A 16,284-nucleotide genomic window follows, 5' to 3' on the forward strand; every position below is an offset into this window, starting at 1 on the left:
ATACCATGTAATTTTCTTTGGGTGATTTTTTTTTACTTCATTTTCTGTGAAGTAAAAAAAAGGTAAATAAAAAAGGAAATAACATTTTATGAATGAGTAGTCTCTTCAAAGTGTCTGGGTCAGCAGCTCATTTCAAATTTTCAGTGTCTAGAGGATAATAATACTTAGTACTGTTTGCTGGTGATTTACAACACTCAGGTGGTTTAAGAGCAAGAATATGTGTTAAAAATCATGCTCTGCCTGAATCCAACAAGCAGATGCCACACTTTCTTTTATGGAAGAATATAGTAATAACCAATGGATAGTAGACAGTACAAACAGGATAAAGATGCTCAAATAGCATTTCCTAATGCTTGCAAATATTAATATTGAGTAACAAGGCATCATTTCTATTAAAGCTGGCTTTCAGCCACTCCCTCATGAGGTGGAAAGAAACTTACCCATAATTCTATTGCTTACAGGAAAGAAAATTGACTTCACCCAGCATTGATGTGAAAAGGACAATGCAATGTTCAGGCCTGCAGTATCACTGCTAAGGAAAGTGGGAAAGAGAACAGGTATAGGCAAAGTAGCAGCCAAGTGTTCATTCCACATGTTCTGTTCTGAAGCTTCCAGGTAACTCAGTCTTACGTTCTCACGTTGTATGAATCATCTTCATTTAGGTAGTATATGAGTGTGTGAGTATATAGCATGAAGCCAAAATCCCACATCTATGTAAACAAAATTATCTCCCCCACCCCCACTGCCCATCCATAAAAATAACACCTGCCAGGTTGGAACAGAATGCTACAAAATCACCTTGAAAAGGTCAATGGTTCTCAAGGCAAGAAAACTTGAATACGTTAAGCTCCCTAGAAAGAACGTGTCACCCAGGGGTATGGTTGGCAAGTCACAGAAATAGGGAAAAGAGGAGAAGAAAGACAACAGGGCACAGTGTGCATGAGAAAGAGACTCAGGATGCTTTTTAGGAAACTTGGATATGAAAGGAAAACACACAATGTTTAGAAAGGAACTTTTGGTCAATGGATGGAAGGGGTTAAAATAGGAGCTGTCTGCACTCAGTTATATTCCAAGGGGAAGGAACCAATAGAGAGAGCAGGTGAAAACGTCAGGAAGAGAGGGAAGAATGGGCGTGGGTGTGCGTGCGTATCTGGAACACAGGCTGGGAAGAGTCTGCTGCTGGGGTTGTGTGCTAATAAATAAGGAGGACTCAGGACTTCTGGGCCTGGATGCAAACCTTGGTCTTGCCACTTTCTAGATGAGGGACTTGTCACCCTGATGGTGAAGAACAAGCACACAATGGAAGAAAGGGAAGATGAGAATTGGGAGGTTGTGATGGGAGAGCTACATATATTAGCAGTGAGCAATTCTAGGTGTTAACACGGTTCATGGTGAGGCCAAGAGAGCAGGTGCTGGAAGAGAGTAGAGGACAATGTGCTCAGCCTCAGAAACATCAACGGTTTCTTCCCTGGGAAACTGGTCAGTGAGGGGTCATCATGGCCACAGCCAGCCACTGATGGGAGAGACGTTATATGTGGCCCCAGGGCCTAATGAGCATTGGATAATTCATTCATCATTCATTCAAAAAACATTATTGAGGCCCCTCACTTTGTTAGACACTTTGGGAGACAGACATCTAAATTACAAGTTCTACTCTCAAGGGGCTCACAGCCATGTACTAGAGCTGGACAAGGAAATCGAATATTACAGTACAGAATAATAAACTCAATGAGAGAGGTGCATACAGGACACTGGGGTCCTCCAAAGGGAGTACTTTGTGCAGAAGGTAGAAGGGTGGAATGAACGAGGGGCAGAGATGACAGAAAAGAACACACAGAGAAAAGCAGAGTCTCAGAAAAGAGAGCTTCTACAAGGGGGTGCAAGACTCACTGTCCAGAAACCAACAGTACCAGGTGAGACATGCTGACCATGAGGGGTGAGTAGTCTCACGTGAAGGCACTACAGCCATCTTCCTCTTCAATTCTACCTACACCCCAGGCCCCAAGACTTAAACTAGGGTTCTCCACACTGGCCTGCCCTGCCCCCCAAATACTCCTAAACCAGCATCTTCTAACCCTGGTCAAAAGTCACCCCTTCCCTTCAGCTAGCCATTGGAATTGAAACTAATCCACACCACTGTGTGAAAGCCTAATTGTCCTACTGTTCCCAAGGCACCAGACTTTTAAAGGAGGTTTCTTGCTATGATAGATTGTCTTTTCCAAAGACAATCCAAAATGGACAATTCCAAAAATGGCCACAAAATATTTTTGATTCCACATGCTCATACAGAAACTTGCTGCTCCTTCATTAAGAGGTGGAGTCTATTTCCCTTCCCCTTGAAATTGGGCTGCCTTTTGACTTCTTCAACAAAAAGAGCTGCTCAGAATGTACCCCCCACCTGCCTTACCTGTCCCCATCCATGTGTACCATCCTCTCGGGCTGTGCTCTCTCCCATTGCTTCCCTGATACGGGGCTTTGGTAGTGGAGTCCATTCCCTCCTCCAAGAAAAAGAAAGCCCCACCCACACTCTTCTTTAGTTCTCAGGAAACTTCCTTCAGCTCCGGCTACTGCCCTCTACCCAGAACTCCCTGTGTTCTGCCATCTCTGTGGGATCTGCATAATCTGCCTCCAGTGGTTTCAGGGTCGGGCTAGGGGGTGGATGCAACAATGGGCAGATTGTTGTTAATATGCATGGCAAGATATTATCTTAAGATATTAATCTGTGGGTTTTTCTTTGCCCACTTCCTTGTACAGTGACCAAGTAGCCTCGCAGAGAGTACAATTGACAGAGAGGGATTGAAAAGAGCCAGAAATCATTAATGTTGAGCTTTGTGACTCCAAAACAGCTTTTGCGAATCAAAAAGTGAGGCTTGGGACACAAAGCACACAGGGAAACATGGACTGGGGTTGAAGACTAGGAGAATCGCCAGACAGCTCCACCTCAATACTTCCAGGGAGACCAGAGAGAGGTCTTCTGGGCCGCATGAGGGGAGGAGCAAGGAGGAGCACACGGTGAGGAGCACGTCCACACTGGAAGTCTGCGGGCTCCAGAGCACTCCCCATCAGCACCCCCCAGGAGGCCCTCAGCTGGTTGCATATTCCCAGAGATGCTTGCTGAGCCCATCCACACTCCCCTGAATGGACACCTTCCCCACTTCAATGTCTAAGGACTCTCACAAGCCCCATGGATTAGGATATTAGGAATCCTTTCAGCTGTAAGCAACAAAACATATGATTACCAGTGCCTTAAACACTACAGTTTTATTTTTCTCACACAACAAGAAGGCCAGAGGTGGCAATTGCTTGGTAAAAATGCAGTTTCCCCAGGACACAGGTCCTGAGATTAGGATTCAAATTCCCAGGATCTGAATGATCCCCAGGAATCTGTAATTCTGGAAGCTTCCTAAGTGATCCTAACTTGCAACCAGATGTAGGAGCCACTGCTCCCAAGTTTACTGAGGCTGTTGTGCTCTCCCCTCTTCTAAGGAGTTTTCAGAGTTCTTTAGCTTTCAGAGGCATCAACAGCACTACCGGTGGATGCCTGACTCATCTACTCATTCAAATGGCCAATAGGCAGTAATTGCTCACCTTTTACACGTCAGACACCAGCTCAGTAAGGATTACGGACTTGGCCTAGAGACATAAGGATTCGGCAACGTTCTCAAACTGGGTGAAATTTCCACAGAATCTATTTCAAGTACTTTTTTTTCCATGAGGTAACCACCCAGGTAAACATGGTTGTCTTAGTCTGTTTTGTGTTTCTATACCAGAATGAGAATGGGTAACATAAAAAAAAAAAAATGGCAGTTTATTTGGCTCCTGGTTCTAGAGGCTGGGAATTCCAAGAGCATGGCACCAGCATCTGGTGGGGGCCTTCTGGCTGTGTCATCCCATGGTAGAAGGCTGAAAGGCAAGAGAGCATGTGCAAGAGCAAGAAAAGGGGGCTGAACTCACCCTTTTATCAGGAACCCACTCCCATGATAGCTAACCCGCTCCCAAGATAATGGCATTAATACATTCATGAGATCAGAGCCTTCATGACCTCATCACCTCCTAAATGTCCCACCTCTCAACACTGTTGCATTGGGGATTAAGTTTCCAACATATGAACTCTGGGAGACACATTCTAACCATAGCAGTGGTGGATGGAACACCCTCTTCTGCCTTCATTCTCACCCCCAGAATTCACTATAGTATAGAGATTTTGTTAAAGGCAAAAAAACAAACAAACAAAAAAACCACCAAGGGCAAAGCTAAAAGAAAAAGCAACAAGAGTGGAGAGACATGAACAAAATACTGGAAATTGAAAAGCAAGTTGTAAGTATTGAGTGACTTAGAGACCAGGCATGGGTTGCAGAGAGGAGGCAAGAAGCTGACAGATTGGCCCCATAGAGCTCCTGAAAGGCACTGAATTGAGGGCACCAGGAACCTCTCAGGAGGTGGGGTGTTGGTTAAAAGGCTGTACTAAATGCAGATTAACCCCTTGATTGCTTCTCCACCCCACCAGCCAGGCACCTCCCTCATCCAACAAAAGACATACCAGAGAAGGGGATGAAGGGCAAGTCAGCATGCTGAGTGGTGAGAGCCACCAGCAACCTTTCTCCACTGCATCTGAGGATCCTGGTGCCACAGCGTAGACAACTGCAGCAGCAGGCTGGAGGTTTCCTCTCTAGGGAAACTGAGCTTCTTGAAGAAAACACTTATAGACAATGATTCCTGGGGATTGTAATCAAACATAAAAATGCAGAAGAAACCCAGACAGCACAAAGAGCAGAATAAACTTCCTGAAAAACCATAAATAATATCTTTATAGAGAGAATATAACCAAACCTAAAAAGAACAGACTATTTATAGAACAAAAATTGGCTGTCAGTTTTAAAAAAATATATAAAAACAGAGAAAAATATCCAAGAGAATCCAAGCATGCTTTATGGGGAAGATACTGGAGGATATAAAATGAATGAGCAAACCAGAAAAAAGGAAGACAGAGCATTCAAGAAACAGGATCCAACTAAGGAGAGCCGGATGGCACATCAGAGCTGGAGGCTAGTGGGCTCCGGAGGGGATGTGTTAAAAATAGAAAATCAATAGATTGTCTGATGTGTTTGAACTATTAAGACGAGATTAACAGTTCAAGCAAAGAGTTGGAGGAGAATTAGGGATAGGTAAATGTCAAAACATAGGATAATTTTGACTTATGGGGAAAAAAAGTTGTGTAACAAAGGAAATATCAGTGTACACTGTATGCCTTAGCTGGGAAAAACGTTTACAATAATCACGATGTTAACTTTGAATATTGACATAACAAAAAATTATAATTTCATTGTAAGAATGGGGGAAACAAAAGTGCTAAATCCTCATCTTTCATAGCAGGAAGCCAAGAGTTTATGTCTAAATCTGAAAAATCGGTGTAGAGCATATTATTTAGACACATGGAGGAAACATGCACAGGAGGCAGCTGAGCCCGTCGAAAGTGGGACTTTCATTTTCTCTGATGAGAACAGCCAGGTGGGAAATGGTAATCTTTCAGACCACAGGGAATTTTTCAGGTCAGTAAACTCCAGACTTTTGTGATTCTTTCCCCACTAGTTTCCTGGGTTCAGCCAAAGTCCTCCCTTGAGGATTGCCAAGTGAAAGCTCTAAGGAAACACACAAACACACACAATGAACTTCATTTGAACTTTGTTTCATCCTTTCTTCTTCTAAGCCAAGATGTCATAACAAATAGGAAGGAGACAGAGCAGACCCCGACATGTGGGGTATTGGTGCAGAGGGTGGGCTCTCTGAGACTTTTCTTACAAGCACAAAGAACTGTGAGTGGCTTCTCTATTGACCCAATGTACTGGGCACCCCCTACATGTTTGAATGAATGACAGTGAATGAACCAATAACAAATTAACCCATTATTCTTTAGACATAACGAATGCTTAACACTTATTAGGAACCACAGTGGCACCAGCACTTCCTTCTGATTCACTCAAAGATTTAATGACCAGTGGTGTGTCTTGTTATATAGGAAGTGGGTATCTCTAATGTACAAGGGACACTCCCTACCTTCAAAGATACTACAGTCTGTTTGGGGAGGCAAAATGTGAATGAAGGAAAATTTAAACTCATGGCCACTGACAGTCGAGCTGTGGGTGCAGAGGAAGGAGCTATTGTGGGCCTGGAGCCACCCCCAGAAGGTGGGTAATGTGGAGGGGGAGGCTTTCCCAACACTGACTACAAGTCCCTGGATTCTTTCCCATGTGTTGTGTTTACACTGATGGTGGAAAGATGGGAAGAGAATGTCACATCAAGTGATACTTGTTGACAAAAATCAACAAAGAGCAAATTTCATTGGCTTCCCACAAACATTCTCATGTTTCCGTTGGTGCTTTAACTCTAAGGCAAAGAAATGGCCCTTCTCTTTCTTTCCCTGCCAGGAGGGCAGTGGGAGGGGTGCTGCCAGCTGCCTGTCCTACTCACTCATTCGGTGATTGCAGATATTGATTAATTCCTCCCATTTGAGTATTTCTTCCCACTGGGACAATGACTAGACTAAGAAATCCTTCACTCGTCTGGACCCCTTCCTTTGGTGTCTTCTAGTTCTGGAATTCTGTGTCTCTACTTCTATATCTTCCAGGAATCCACCAAGTCCAAAGCCCTACCAGTTATATCAGAGCAGCCTCCTCCTTGTTCTAGGAGGAAAATCCTAATGGAGGAGAATTCTTGGTCTCATTCTGCACTTGTTCAGACTTCCAAGTGTAGAGTCTTCACCAAATGCGTTTCTTTAGCTCTGCTACTTTGCTGTTATTTACTCTTATTATTATTATTACTAAAAATATCAGGAAGTGTAATACTCTCAATTTTGTAAATATCCCTCTTTAGCAAAATTCGTGCCCTTGGCAGTTAAACCTCCCTGACTTTGGGAAATAAGATAATTACAAGAGAAGCACAGTCTTTAAAAGGTTCTTGCACTGTACGGGATGGTTACTTCTATAGACTTGGTTGCTTGTGTACGCATTGGAGTGCTTGGCTCTAATCACATGCATTCAGAACAGAAAGCCTGGCACACAGGAGATCCTCAATAAATATATATGTTCTTTGAGACAGCCTTGCTCTGTCGCCCCAGCTATAGTGCAGTGACATCATGATAGCTCACTGCAACCTGAGACTCCTGGCTCAAGTGATCCTCCTGCCTCAGGCTCCCAAGTAGCTGGGACTACAGGTGTGCACCACCATGGCTGGATAATTATTTCTATATTTAGTAGAGACAAAGCTTTGCTCTTGTTCAGGCTGGCACAATAAATATTTTTAAATGAGTAAAAAATAAAAACCTTGCGTCCGATGGCCATAAGCGTATCCTACCGCAACATGAGAGAGTGTTGAAGAGTTCTATTTTGCATTCTCTTCAAATTCACTTGTCTATACTGTGAACTTACGTAAACTCCAAATACTTTGTTTGAAACTGCCCTGGGAACTTATGCTGATTAACCTAGTGGCTCTATGTCTCAGGTGGGGGAAAGGCTTCTCTTTCTGCTCTTTCCAAACAGTCTCTTTCATGAGATCAGCACTAGGAGTACAGGGCTCCAGCTACTGTTTTCTATGAACCCCAAAAGCTCTCTAGCATGGTTTGGTGCGTAGGAAAGTCTTGATGTGGGCAGAAAGCAGCTCAAGAAGTCACGGGAAGATGGTCCCCATAAGCTCTGCCCCAGACACACTCCACTTAAGGACTCTGTTGTCACGGCTGAGCACCTACTATGTGCCAGTGGTAAACAAGACAGAGTAAGTTCTGCTTTCAAGGAACTTACAGTCTAGTGGAGGAGCTGGAAGTTGCAGGATCCTACAGGAGCACATAGAAGAGCATGTGACCCAGACAGCCACAGGGAAAGTAGCCTCTAAGAGCTGACACCTGGAAGATGAGTAGGAATCATTAGGCCAAAGCAGGTGGGCAAGGAGAGGGTTCCCAGCAGGGAAGCAGCCAGTGTCAAGGCCCACAGGTGAGAGATGCTATGACGTATTTGGGATAAACCTGGAACAGAGAAGGCAAGAGGAGGAAGCAGCTGCAGATAAGGGAGAGTGAGGGAAGCAAGGGGCAGATGAAAGAGGACTCCTGTTAGGGGACTTTGATTTTATCCATAGAGAAATGGGGAGTCACTAAAATATTTTAAGCAGAGGGGTCATTCGGGGGACAATATAACCTGGGTCTCCTCAATAATACAGCACATTCTCTTCCTCTTTTCTAAATTAATCTTTAAACCTTTATCGAGGATGTTATATTAATGACATAAAAAGTTAGACTCCCAGGACATTAGAAATCACCAGGTTCAGTGAACTTTTTAAATTGGGATTCTCTTGACACACCTAGGAGAAATGACACCCCCTCTGTTGATGATTCTCCAACGACCTCCCTGGTGGAGGTATATAACTTAGATAGATAGAGATACAGATAATCTCCTATTGGTTGTGTTTCTTTGAAGAACACTGACTAATACACACAGATAATATCTAACTCAATCACATTCCATTTAACAGCCACATGGCAATCCAACCCCATACTGGTGGGTCTTTTCCAGTCTTTGTGCTGTATGTTACAATGCTAGTGAACATTCTTGGAGACTCTGTGTGTGCAAATGCACCTCTGGGATGCATTTGTAGAAGTGGAATTGCTGGGTCAAAGGTCATGGACATTTAAATTTTGTTAGGTGTTGATAAATTGCTTTCCAAAAGGTTGCACCAATTCACACCCCACTAGCAGAGAATGAGAATACCTGTTTCCCCACATAAGAGGTGACTGGCTGGTTTATTGGTTGGTTGAAGATGGGCAACACTTACATGTGCTTAAAATGATGAAACCAAAATAAAGGACAGCAGAAAGAGAAAAAGAGATAATGGAAAGGGAGAAGACTAGGAAAGCCAGAGGGGAGCAGATCCAGAGTGCAGGTGCAGGGATTCGCCTGGAAATGAGGAGGGACACTCCTTCCATCACAATGAAAGAGGAAAAAGGGATGGGGCTAGAGAGTTTGTAAATTCGGTGGCAGGAAGAGGTTTTTGTTTTTTCTGAAATGTAGAAGGAAAAAGTGGTTGCTCAAAGTGAAGGTGGAGGAGTTAGGTTGGGAGGTTGATGGATAATGAATATTAAGTATTCCTATTAAGGAATAGGAGGGAAAGTTCACTAGGGAAATAAAGAAGGATTTCCAAGAAGAATGTAAGTCCAATAGTTTATTTTTAGCCAATGCACAAGTTTTCAACAACACTTCTACTCAGTCTTGATCAATGCATCTCTCCCTCCTAACAGGGCACAATGGAGGAGCCACTTGTAAGCAGGCTGCCATCTGAGAATTCTCCAACGTTGAGTATGCAGGTGGGGACCTTCCCAAGGATGGGAGTTAAGCCCCCGCCCCAGGGTTCCTCATGTACCAGAGTCATCCAGCTTCCCCAAACTCCACCATTCTCCACTTGATTACAGAGGTACCTATGGTGTGTTTTCAGGATGTCCTCAAAACACCTGCCCTATCACTCCTGAAAATCTGCCTCCAAAGGCTGAGAGTTGGTCCTTGGTTCTTGCTGAGGTGCACAACAGATGTTACTGGAGCCTATATTCCTGCTGAGGATGCTGATATATCTTAGTCCAATCCTACTGCCCAGCCCTCTCCCCTACAACTCATTCCATCCTAATCCTTCCTAGGCCTAGAACAGATCAAGCCTACCTTTAGCCTTCTTTGCCATGGATTAAATAATCCCAGTTCTTTCAATGATTCTTCATAAAATTCAAGACCTATTCTCACTGTCCTGACTCCAGGATGCTCAACTTTTTCATCTGATTAGTTTTCTTCCCAAGATGGCTCTTACCTGTGCCAGGAACATCACCTTAGAAAGGGCACCCTTGAGCCCCCGTGAAAGATCCCTTGGGGAGGGCAGAGCAGCCCATCACCGACGCTCTGCAGAAGTGGAGCAGGCAGCAAGTGGAAGGACCTTCCAGATAGGCTGCCTACGTGCTGCCCAGGCCAGGTCAGAAGGAGGGACCCTAAGGTGCTGCCGTCACCTCAAAGCTCCATGTTCCACTATTTGACCCTTCCAACACACAGGAATTTGATTTTTTTTTCCAAATGAACAAACCTACAACTTTATTTATTTATTTTTCAATGAATTTAAATCCTTGAGGGGTATGGCATCACATGGATTCTGTGCCCAAAGCCTTAGCAGGAAGCCTGCTTTGGAATTTGGCATGAACCACACTACTCTTTTCATGGGCACTGGTTACCTTTCCCTGGATTACTCTGGTTTTGTTTGCTTTGCTGCCAGAAGTCACTACATTGTTCTTTGCACACACAAATACATCTCTTGCCTAAATAGAATTCAGTTTCATCTTGGGCATAAACACCTTCAATTTCAAGAAGAGCTGTGCGCTCCCTCTGGTTCCAGAGATTCCACTTACAGCCAGAAAAAAATTCCACTTGGACCACAGCCTTCCAGAGACATTTGCCATTTTAGAAGTCCTGTCCTTGCAGGCCTCCACAAGTCCCAAGATGGCAGAGAGAGCACATTTGATATCATTTGATAGGATAAGACTCTCCCTCTAATTAGAGAAGAACAAAGTACTTTTTATATAATTCATCCCAAAATAAACTGTTTTGATTGCTGAATCTAAGATGTAGTCCTAAATCTTACTCAGATCCCTTAAAACTAGTTTTAATTTCCAGAATGTTGGTGCCATATTATTTGTGCTAAAAAATTAACACTACAAAAAAATAGCTCCACTAATAATCCCACCAGAGAAAAATAACTTCACTTCTCACTATTAATGTTTGAAAGACAGCGTATCAGTTTATCTGGACATCTCCCCAAAATTCATAATTAATCCCCAAATGATGTAAGTAGAAGTTCTGCAGGTCAGTAAGAGGAAAATGCAAGTGAATTTCATGAAGTATTAAGTATCAAGATTGCTCAAGATATGGCTCAAAGCCATAGTCCCTCAGGCTCTGTAGGATCATGTTCTCAGGAAAGGGGAGTTAAGGTTGGAGAGAACAAAGAGGATACTGCCAAAAAGCATGTGGAGTGTAGCAGGATATGGTAGTTGTGATTTAGGAGGCCTTATCCCCCTTGAGTCAGTAATAATAATAACAATATTTAGCACTCCTGCCGTGCTTTTGAAACCTTAGAAACCCCTCAAAGCCCTACCATGGGTCCAGTGCACAGAATTGCTGGGAAAGGTCATTTTTACAAATATTGTGTAACCTGATGTCCTGCACGCTGGTGGACAGCATGGGAGAGGGAGAGGCCCACGCTGACTGAGTGCCCAGTGTTGCGATCAGACCCTCCTTACTGAGCTTCCAGCATCCACTCTGCCCATTCCCGTATGGACAGCAGGATAGCCAGAGTGAGCCCTTCAAGATAGTCTGGTCACATCATGCCTCTACTTAAACATTTGAGTGGCCTCACATCGCTCTTAGAACAAAGGCCTAATCCTAATAGGGTCTTTGGGACTTTGCGTCTGTCTTAGTCCATTTAGGTAGCTATAACAAAACATCTTAGACTCAGTAACTACAACAGAAACTTATTGCACACAGCTCTGGAGGCTGGGAAGTCCAAAATCAAGGATGTGGTGTCTCATGAGGGCCCGAGGGCCTGCTTCCTCATACTAACCTCACTTGGCAGTAGGGGCAAGCAAGCTCCTTTGGCGACACTTTTATGAGGGCACTAATTCCATTCATGAGAGCTCCTCTTAACACTATTGTATTGGGGATTAGGTTTCACCATATGAATTTGGACGGGTTGTTGGGGGCAGTGGATATATAAACATTCCAATCATAGCAGTATCCAATTCCTTCTCACTTGCCCACCTCATCTTCCGCTTCCTGCTCCTGCCACACTGGCCTTCTATGAGCTCCTCGAGCATTCCAGACAGGCACTTTCCCACCACAGGGCTCCTTGCAGGCTGTTCCCTCCACCCAGAACACTCTCCCCTCCCTAGCCCCTTGCTTTGTCTCTCACTCCTGCTTCAGATCTCAGCTTAAAAGTCTGTTCCTCAGTAAGCTTCCCAACCCAGACTAGTTTACCTCTCTCAGAACCTTTCCCTCAAGGATTTATCACAATGTGCAATTACGCAGTTATATGTATGATTATTTGATTAAGGTCTCCCTCTCCCACTAAGCTGTGATCTCTGTAAGGGCAAGCCCCTCGTCTGTTTTGCTCACCACATTATTTCCTAATGCCTGGCACAGGTACATTGCAGGCTCCCAATAAATGCTTGACACATGAATAGATGGTACAGTGCTGTACCATCCTTTACAAATGTAATATTTGGGTTCACTCCCCACCACTCCAGCATGGGATATAATTATTAGTAGCATACAAATTTCTATCCTTAATACAGCAAAGGTTTACTCTTGCATTTTATTCTCTAAAATTTAACAGTATTTTAATTACTTTAATTCATGCATCTCTGTTCTCCAGCAAGAAAGAAAGTAATCATAGACTCAGTACTAAAAGGGACTCAGTTATCTCAACTGGACAGTTTAAATATTAGACTAATGTTAAGCAATCCAGTCACGATGACTGAGCTTCCTACAGTCTTCTACTATTAGAGATCCTCTCCCTGCCCTGAAAATTTAGTCAAATTCCACTTAAATCTTTATTCATCCTAATAGACAAAGAAAATCCTCCCTCCTCACTTTTTGTGTACCATCCTTCTGACTGATTGGGGAAGGAAGGCCATCCAGCTGCATTGTACGTTCCTCATTCTTCACCAAGCTGCCTAGGTGATGCTTACTATGCTTGCTTTTCTCTGAAATAAACCACCCCCATTTCTGTTTTACTTGCTTTATTTAAAGTGTTTTTTCTTCTCAGCTTCTGTGGAGTTGTCATGGAAAAGGCAAAGTTTTGTTTGAAAATAACAGTAAGGATGAACTTGCCAAATAGTCAATATGTCATCAGGCACTGGTAACTGATGCAGCCAGCACCAGGACTTCTCCGTCAGCAGCCACAGTCTTGTGGGCTCCAGAGTAACTAGCAGAAGAATGTGAAAGCCCCACAATGTACACCCTGGACCGTGCCCAGCCAGGGCCACAATCATCACGGCTCCTGGAAAGCAGTTCCCCTCTCCACCCGCTCAGCGCTGCCTCCAGGCCAAGGCCCCGATTCGAGGGTCACTCTCCCAGCACAAGGGTGCCTGCCTTCTGCTGGCCTTCCTGCCTCTCTTGGCTTCTGCCACCGGCCCTATAATCCACCTGGCCAAAGCCTTAGTGTCTTCTCTTCCCCCACAGTACCTGTTGGGAAGACTCTCATCACCCTTCACATGAGCCCATCAGTCAGCACCTGGCACCAATGTGACCGTCCTCAAGGGCAAGTGACGCTAGTTCTTCATCAAACACAGGAGTCAAGGCTGCGCTCCGTGGAGAGGAGGGGGACGATGCCCCTCAGCCCTGGAGAGGGTGGCCACACCCAAGATGGGCCAAACAGCTCTGATCCATCCAGAAAGAAAAAGACAACAGAAGTTGAGTATTTATTTAAAGAGAAAGTTTATGTCCTGCTTTTCAGATCATAATTTATTTAATACTCACAAATATCTCCAATACATACATACACACAAAGGTGATTACATTCTTTATGTTTAAGAGGCTCACCATAGAAAAGAACACTCATTGTTATCTGTATTTTGTTTAATGCTCAATTTATTAAACGTTTTATAAAATATAATCTTTAATAGAAATATAAAATAAATACAAACATTTATGTATATAATGTAATATAAACAATAATATAAGTTTGATTTTTAAAACTTTGAAAATCAAATATTCTTATACATTCAAGCAATGATCATAAACTTAAATTACTATAATGATTTAAGTTATAATTTAAAGTTTAGTTTTAGCAAATTTTGAACACTTTAAAACACACACAATGATTATAAAATCCTTAAAACTATTCTAAAATATCAAACCAATTATTTCCTAATTATTGCTTTATTTGCTATGCCATCCTGAGGTTACATGAAAATGTAGTACAGTACTACTATTTCAAATACCTTCCCAGGATTGTATAATATAGGCCAAAAGAAGAGGCACGCTGTGTCACTCATGTCCAATTGGGAAAACCAACCCAGCTGGCGTGTTTCAGACATAAGGAATTTAACACAGAGACTTGGTTACAAAAATGCTAGAGGAACAAGAAGGGGGAGACAAGTTTATCCAGCAGCAGGAAGCGGCCACCACACCCTGGCCTGAAGAGCAAAAGGAGAGGTGGTGCTACCAGAGCACACAACCACGGCATAGCCGAGCCTTCAGGGCGCCAGCCGATGCCACCACTTCCGTCCAGGAAGCCCAAACCCACCCCCACCGACACTCAGCGCCCACCCCTGGCAGTGCCAGAGCCAAACCCCCCCATGTTCCTCTCCTTCTCTCCTCACACAGGACGAGTGAGCATTCGTCCCTGATGTTTGCAAGTAGACATAACCCAAAAGCAGAAATAAAAAGCCCACACGTATATTGCTCTCCTATGTACTGCAGTCAACGCAAAATTAAACACTCAGCAGTACATTCGCTCTTCTGCTATAACTTCCTTTTACTTTAACTTCTCTCTTTTAAATATTATTATAAACTTTTAACAACTTCAACTACTTCAATGAACTACAATTGTCATTTTCTGGGTGATGTTCCTACTGCCAAAGGCAGGCGGGAGCCTCTCTCAGTCAACTCCTATGTCCTTTCGGCACAGCTCCTAAAGTCCTCGAAATCATTCTTCTTTTGCTCCACATCAGTCCTGTGGTTTTCTCTGCCCAAGGCAGGGAATCGTCTTCCCTCCAAAGGGTCCTGGTTCCTTATAGTGACCAAATTCCAGGGAGAAGGGGTGCACGAGGGAGTGAGCAATGGCCAAATTGCCCCCACTACACCCCTCCGTCGTCAGCAGTGCTAGAGTGAAGGGTCGTGTCTTTAACGACCTGCATTCTCAATAACGCTTTGATGTAACACATCATGTTATTGTAACCTCCTTTTCTTATAGGATGACATTTCATTGGCAACCAAATTTCTTCTTTTCTGCTCCTTCTTTCCTCAGGAAATGGAGGCTGAGAGAACTTACGTAACGTGTCCAGGATGGCAGCAGGACGCTACCGCAAACGTGTTCTACTCCCAAAGCTCCTATTCTCTCCATTACAGAGCACTGTGTGAACCGGAAGCTATAGTTCTGGTTGTTCGTTCATTTATTCCATGATTAGTCTCCCTTGATAGCATAGGACTGGCCTACTTTCCTTCTCCTTCCTCTGTCACGTGTGTTAGGTTTGCTCCAGGTGGGAACCCAAAAAGTTCATACAGGACATAATCCTTAGATAGTGATCATAAAGCCTGTGAAACAAAAGCCACAGGAGTCTGGAGAGTTCAAGGTTATAAATCGAACTTCAACCACAAACAGCTGCAGGACCACAGGCAGCTGCAGCCACACTGGCATTCCTATCCCCGCTGATAAGGACAAAGCTACTGCCCCTCCCCATCTCTGCAGGTGTTACGCCCCGGAAAAATCCTCTATAAAACCCAAGGCTTTCCCCTCCCTTGGGGTGGACATTTTATCACCTCCACCCATCTTCATCCAGATGCTCAAAAATAAACAGCCTTTTGCTACACATGAGGCTTTGTGTGCCTGTCTGTCGCCTCTGGACCTAACAGCATGGTTACAACGTGATCTAACTATGTCCTGCCCTTCCTGAATATGCTTCCAATGATAAGAAAAAACATTCCTGTAATGGCATCCAAATGAGAAAGAGTGCTTTTACAAATTCTTTTTATCTCTTCAAGAACTATTCTTTCAAGGCAATCACATTGGCTTCCATTTCAAGGTCAAGACCAGGATAAGAAGTAGAGTGTAAGTGAACAACAAAAGCAATCATCTGGACTGTGTAAGCCAACAGAGTAACAGTAAATGAGGATCCAAACCTTGCCAAACTCCAAACTTCAGAACAGATGACCTGCTCCTTCCTCACACAATTGGCCTGAGGATCAAATAAGAGCCCACTTGAAGCCCTTAGCCTAGCACCTGGCATAGATCAAATGCTCAAAAAATGTCAGCCCTCCTCAGAGCCTTACTTCTTTCTGAACCAGCCAGCTTCTTGAGCACCTATTACGTGCACAGATTAGAGCTGGTGCACAACCAATCTGTCATAGTCAAAACTGATCTCAGTTTCTGTAGACAGTGGCACAAATTGACAATAAACAATTTCCTTCAGGTCTTAATTTCTCAATTAAGTCACAGCTCTGAGTGACCTAATGAGTGACTACAACCAATTGGATAGAATGTTGAAAATATAATTTT

General features: G+C 43.7%; 1 pseudogene; it reads right to left on the reverse strand.

The window, feature by feature from the left end:
* Window positions 1-10,133: 10,133 nt before the first annotated feature.
* Window positions 10,134-16,284, reverse strand: part of LOC105809094 — a 29,201-nt pseudogene continuing 23,050 nt past the window's right edge.

This window comes from Propithecus coquereli, unplaced genomic scaffold, assembly GCF_000956105.1.
Source record: "Propithecus coquereli isolate 6110/MARCELLA unplaced genomic scaffold, Pcoq_1.0 Scaffold19, whole genome shotgun sequence".
Taxonomy (NCBI): Eukaryota; Metazoa; Chordata; class Mammalia; order Primates; family Indriidae; genus Propithecus; species Propithecus coquereli.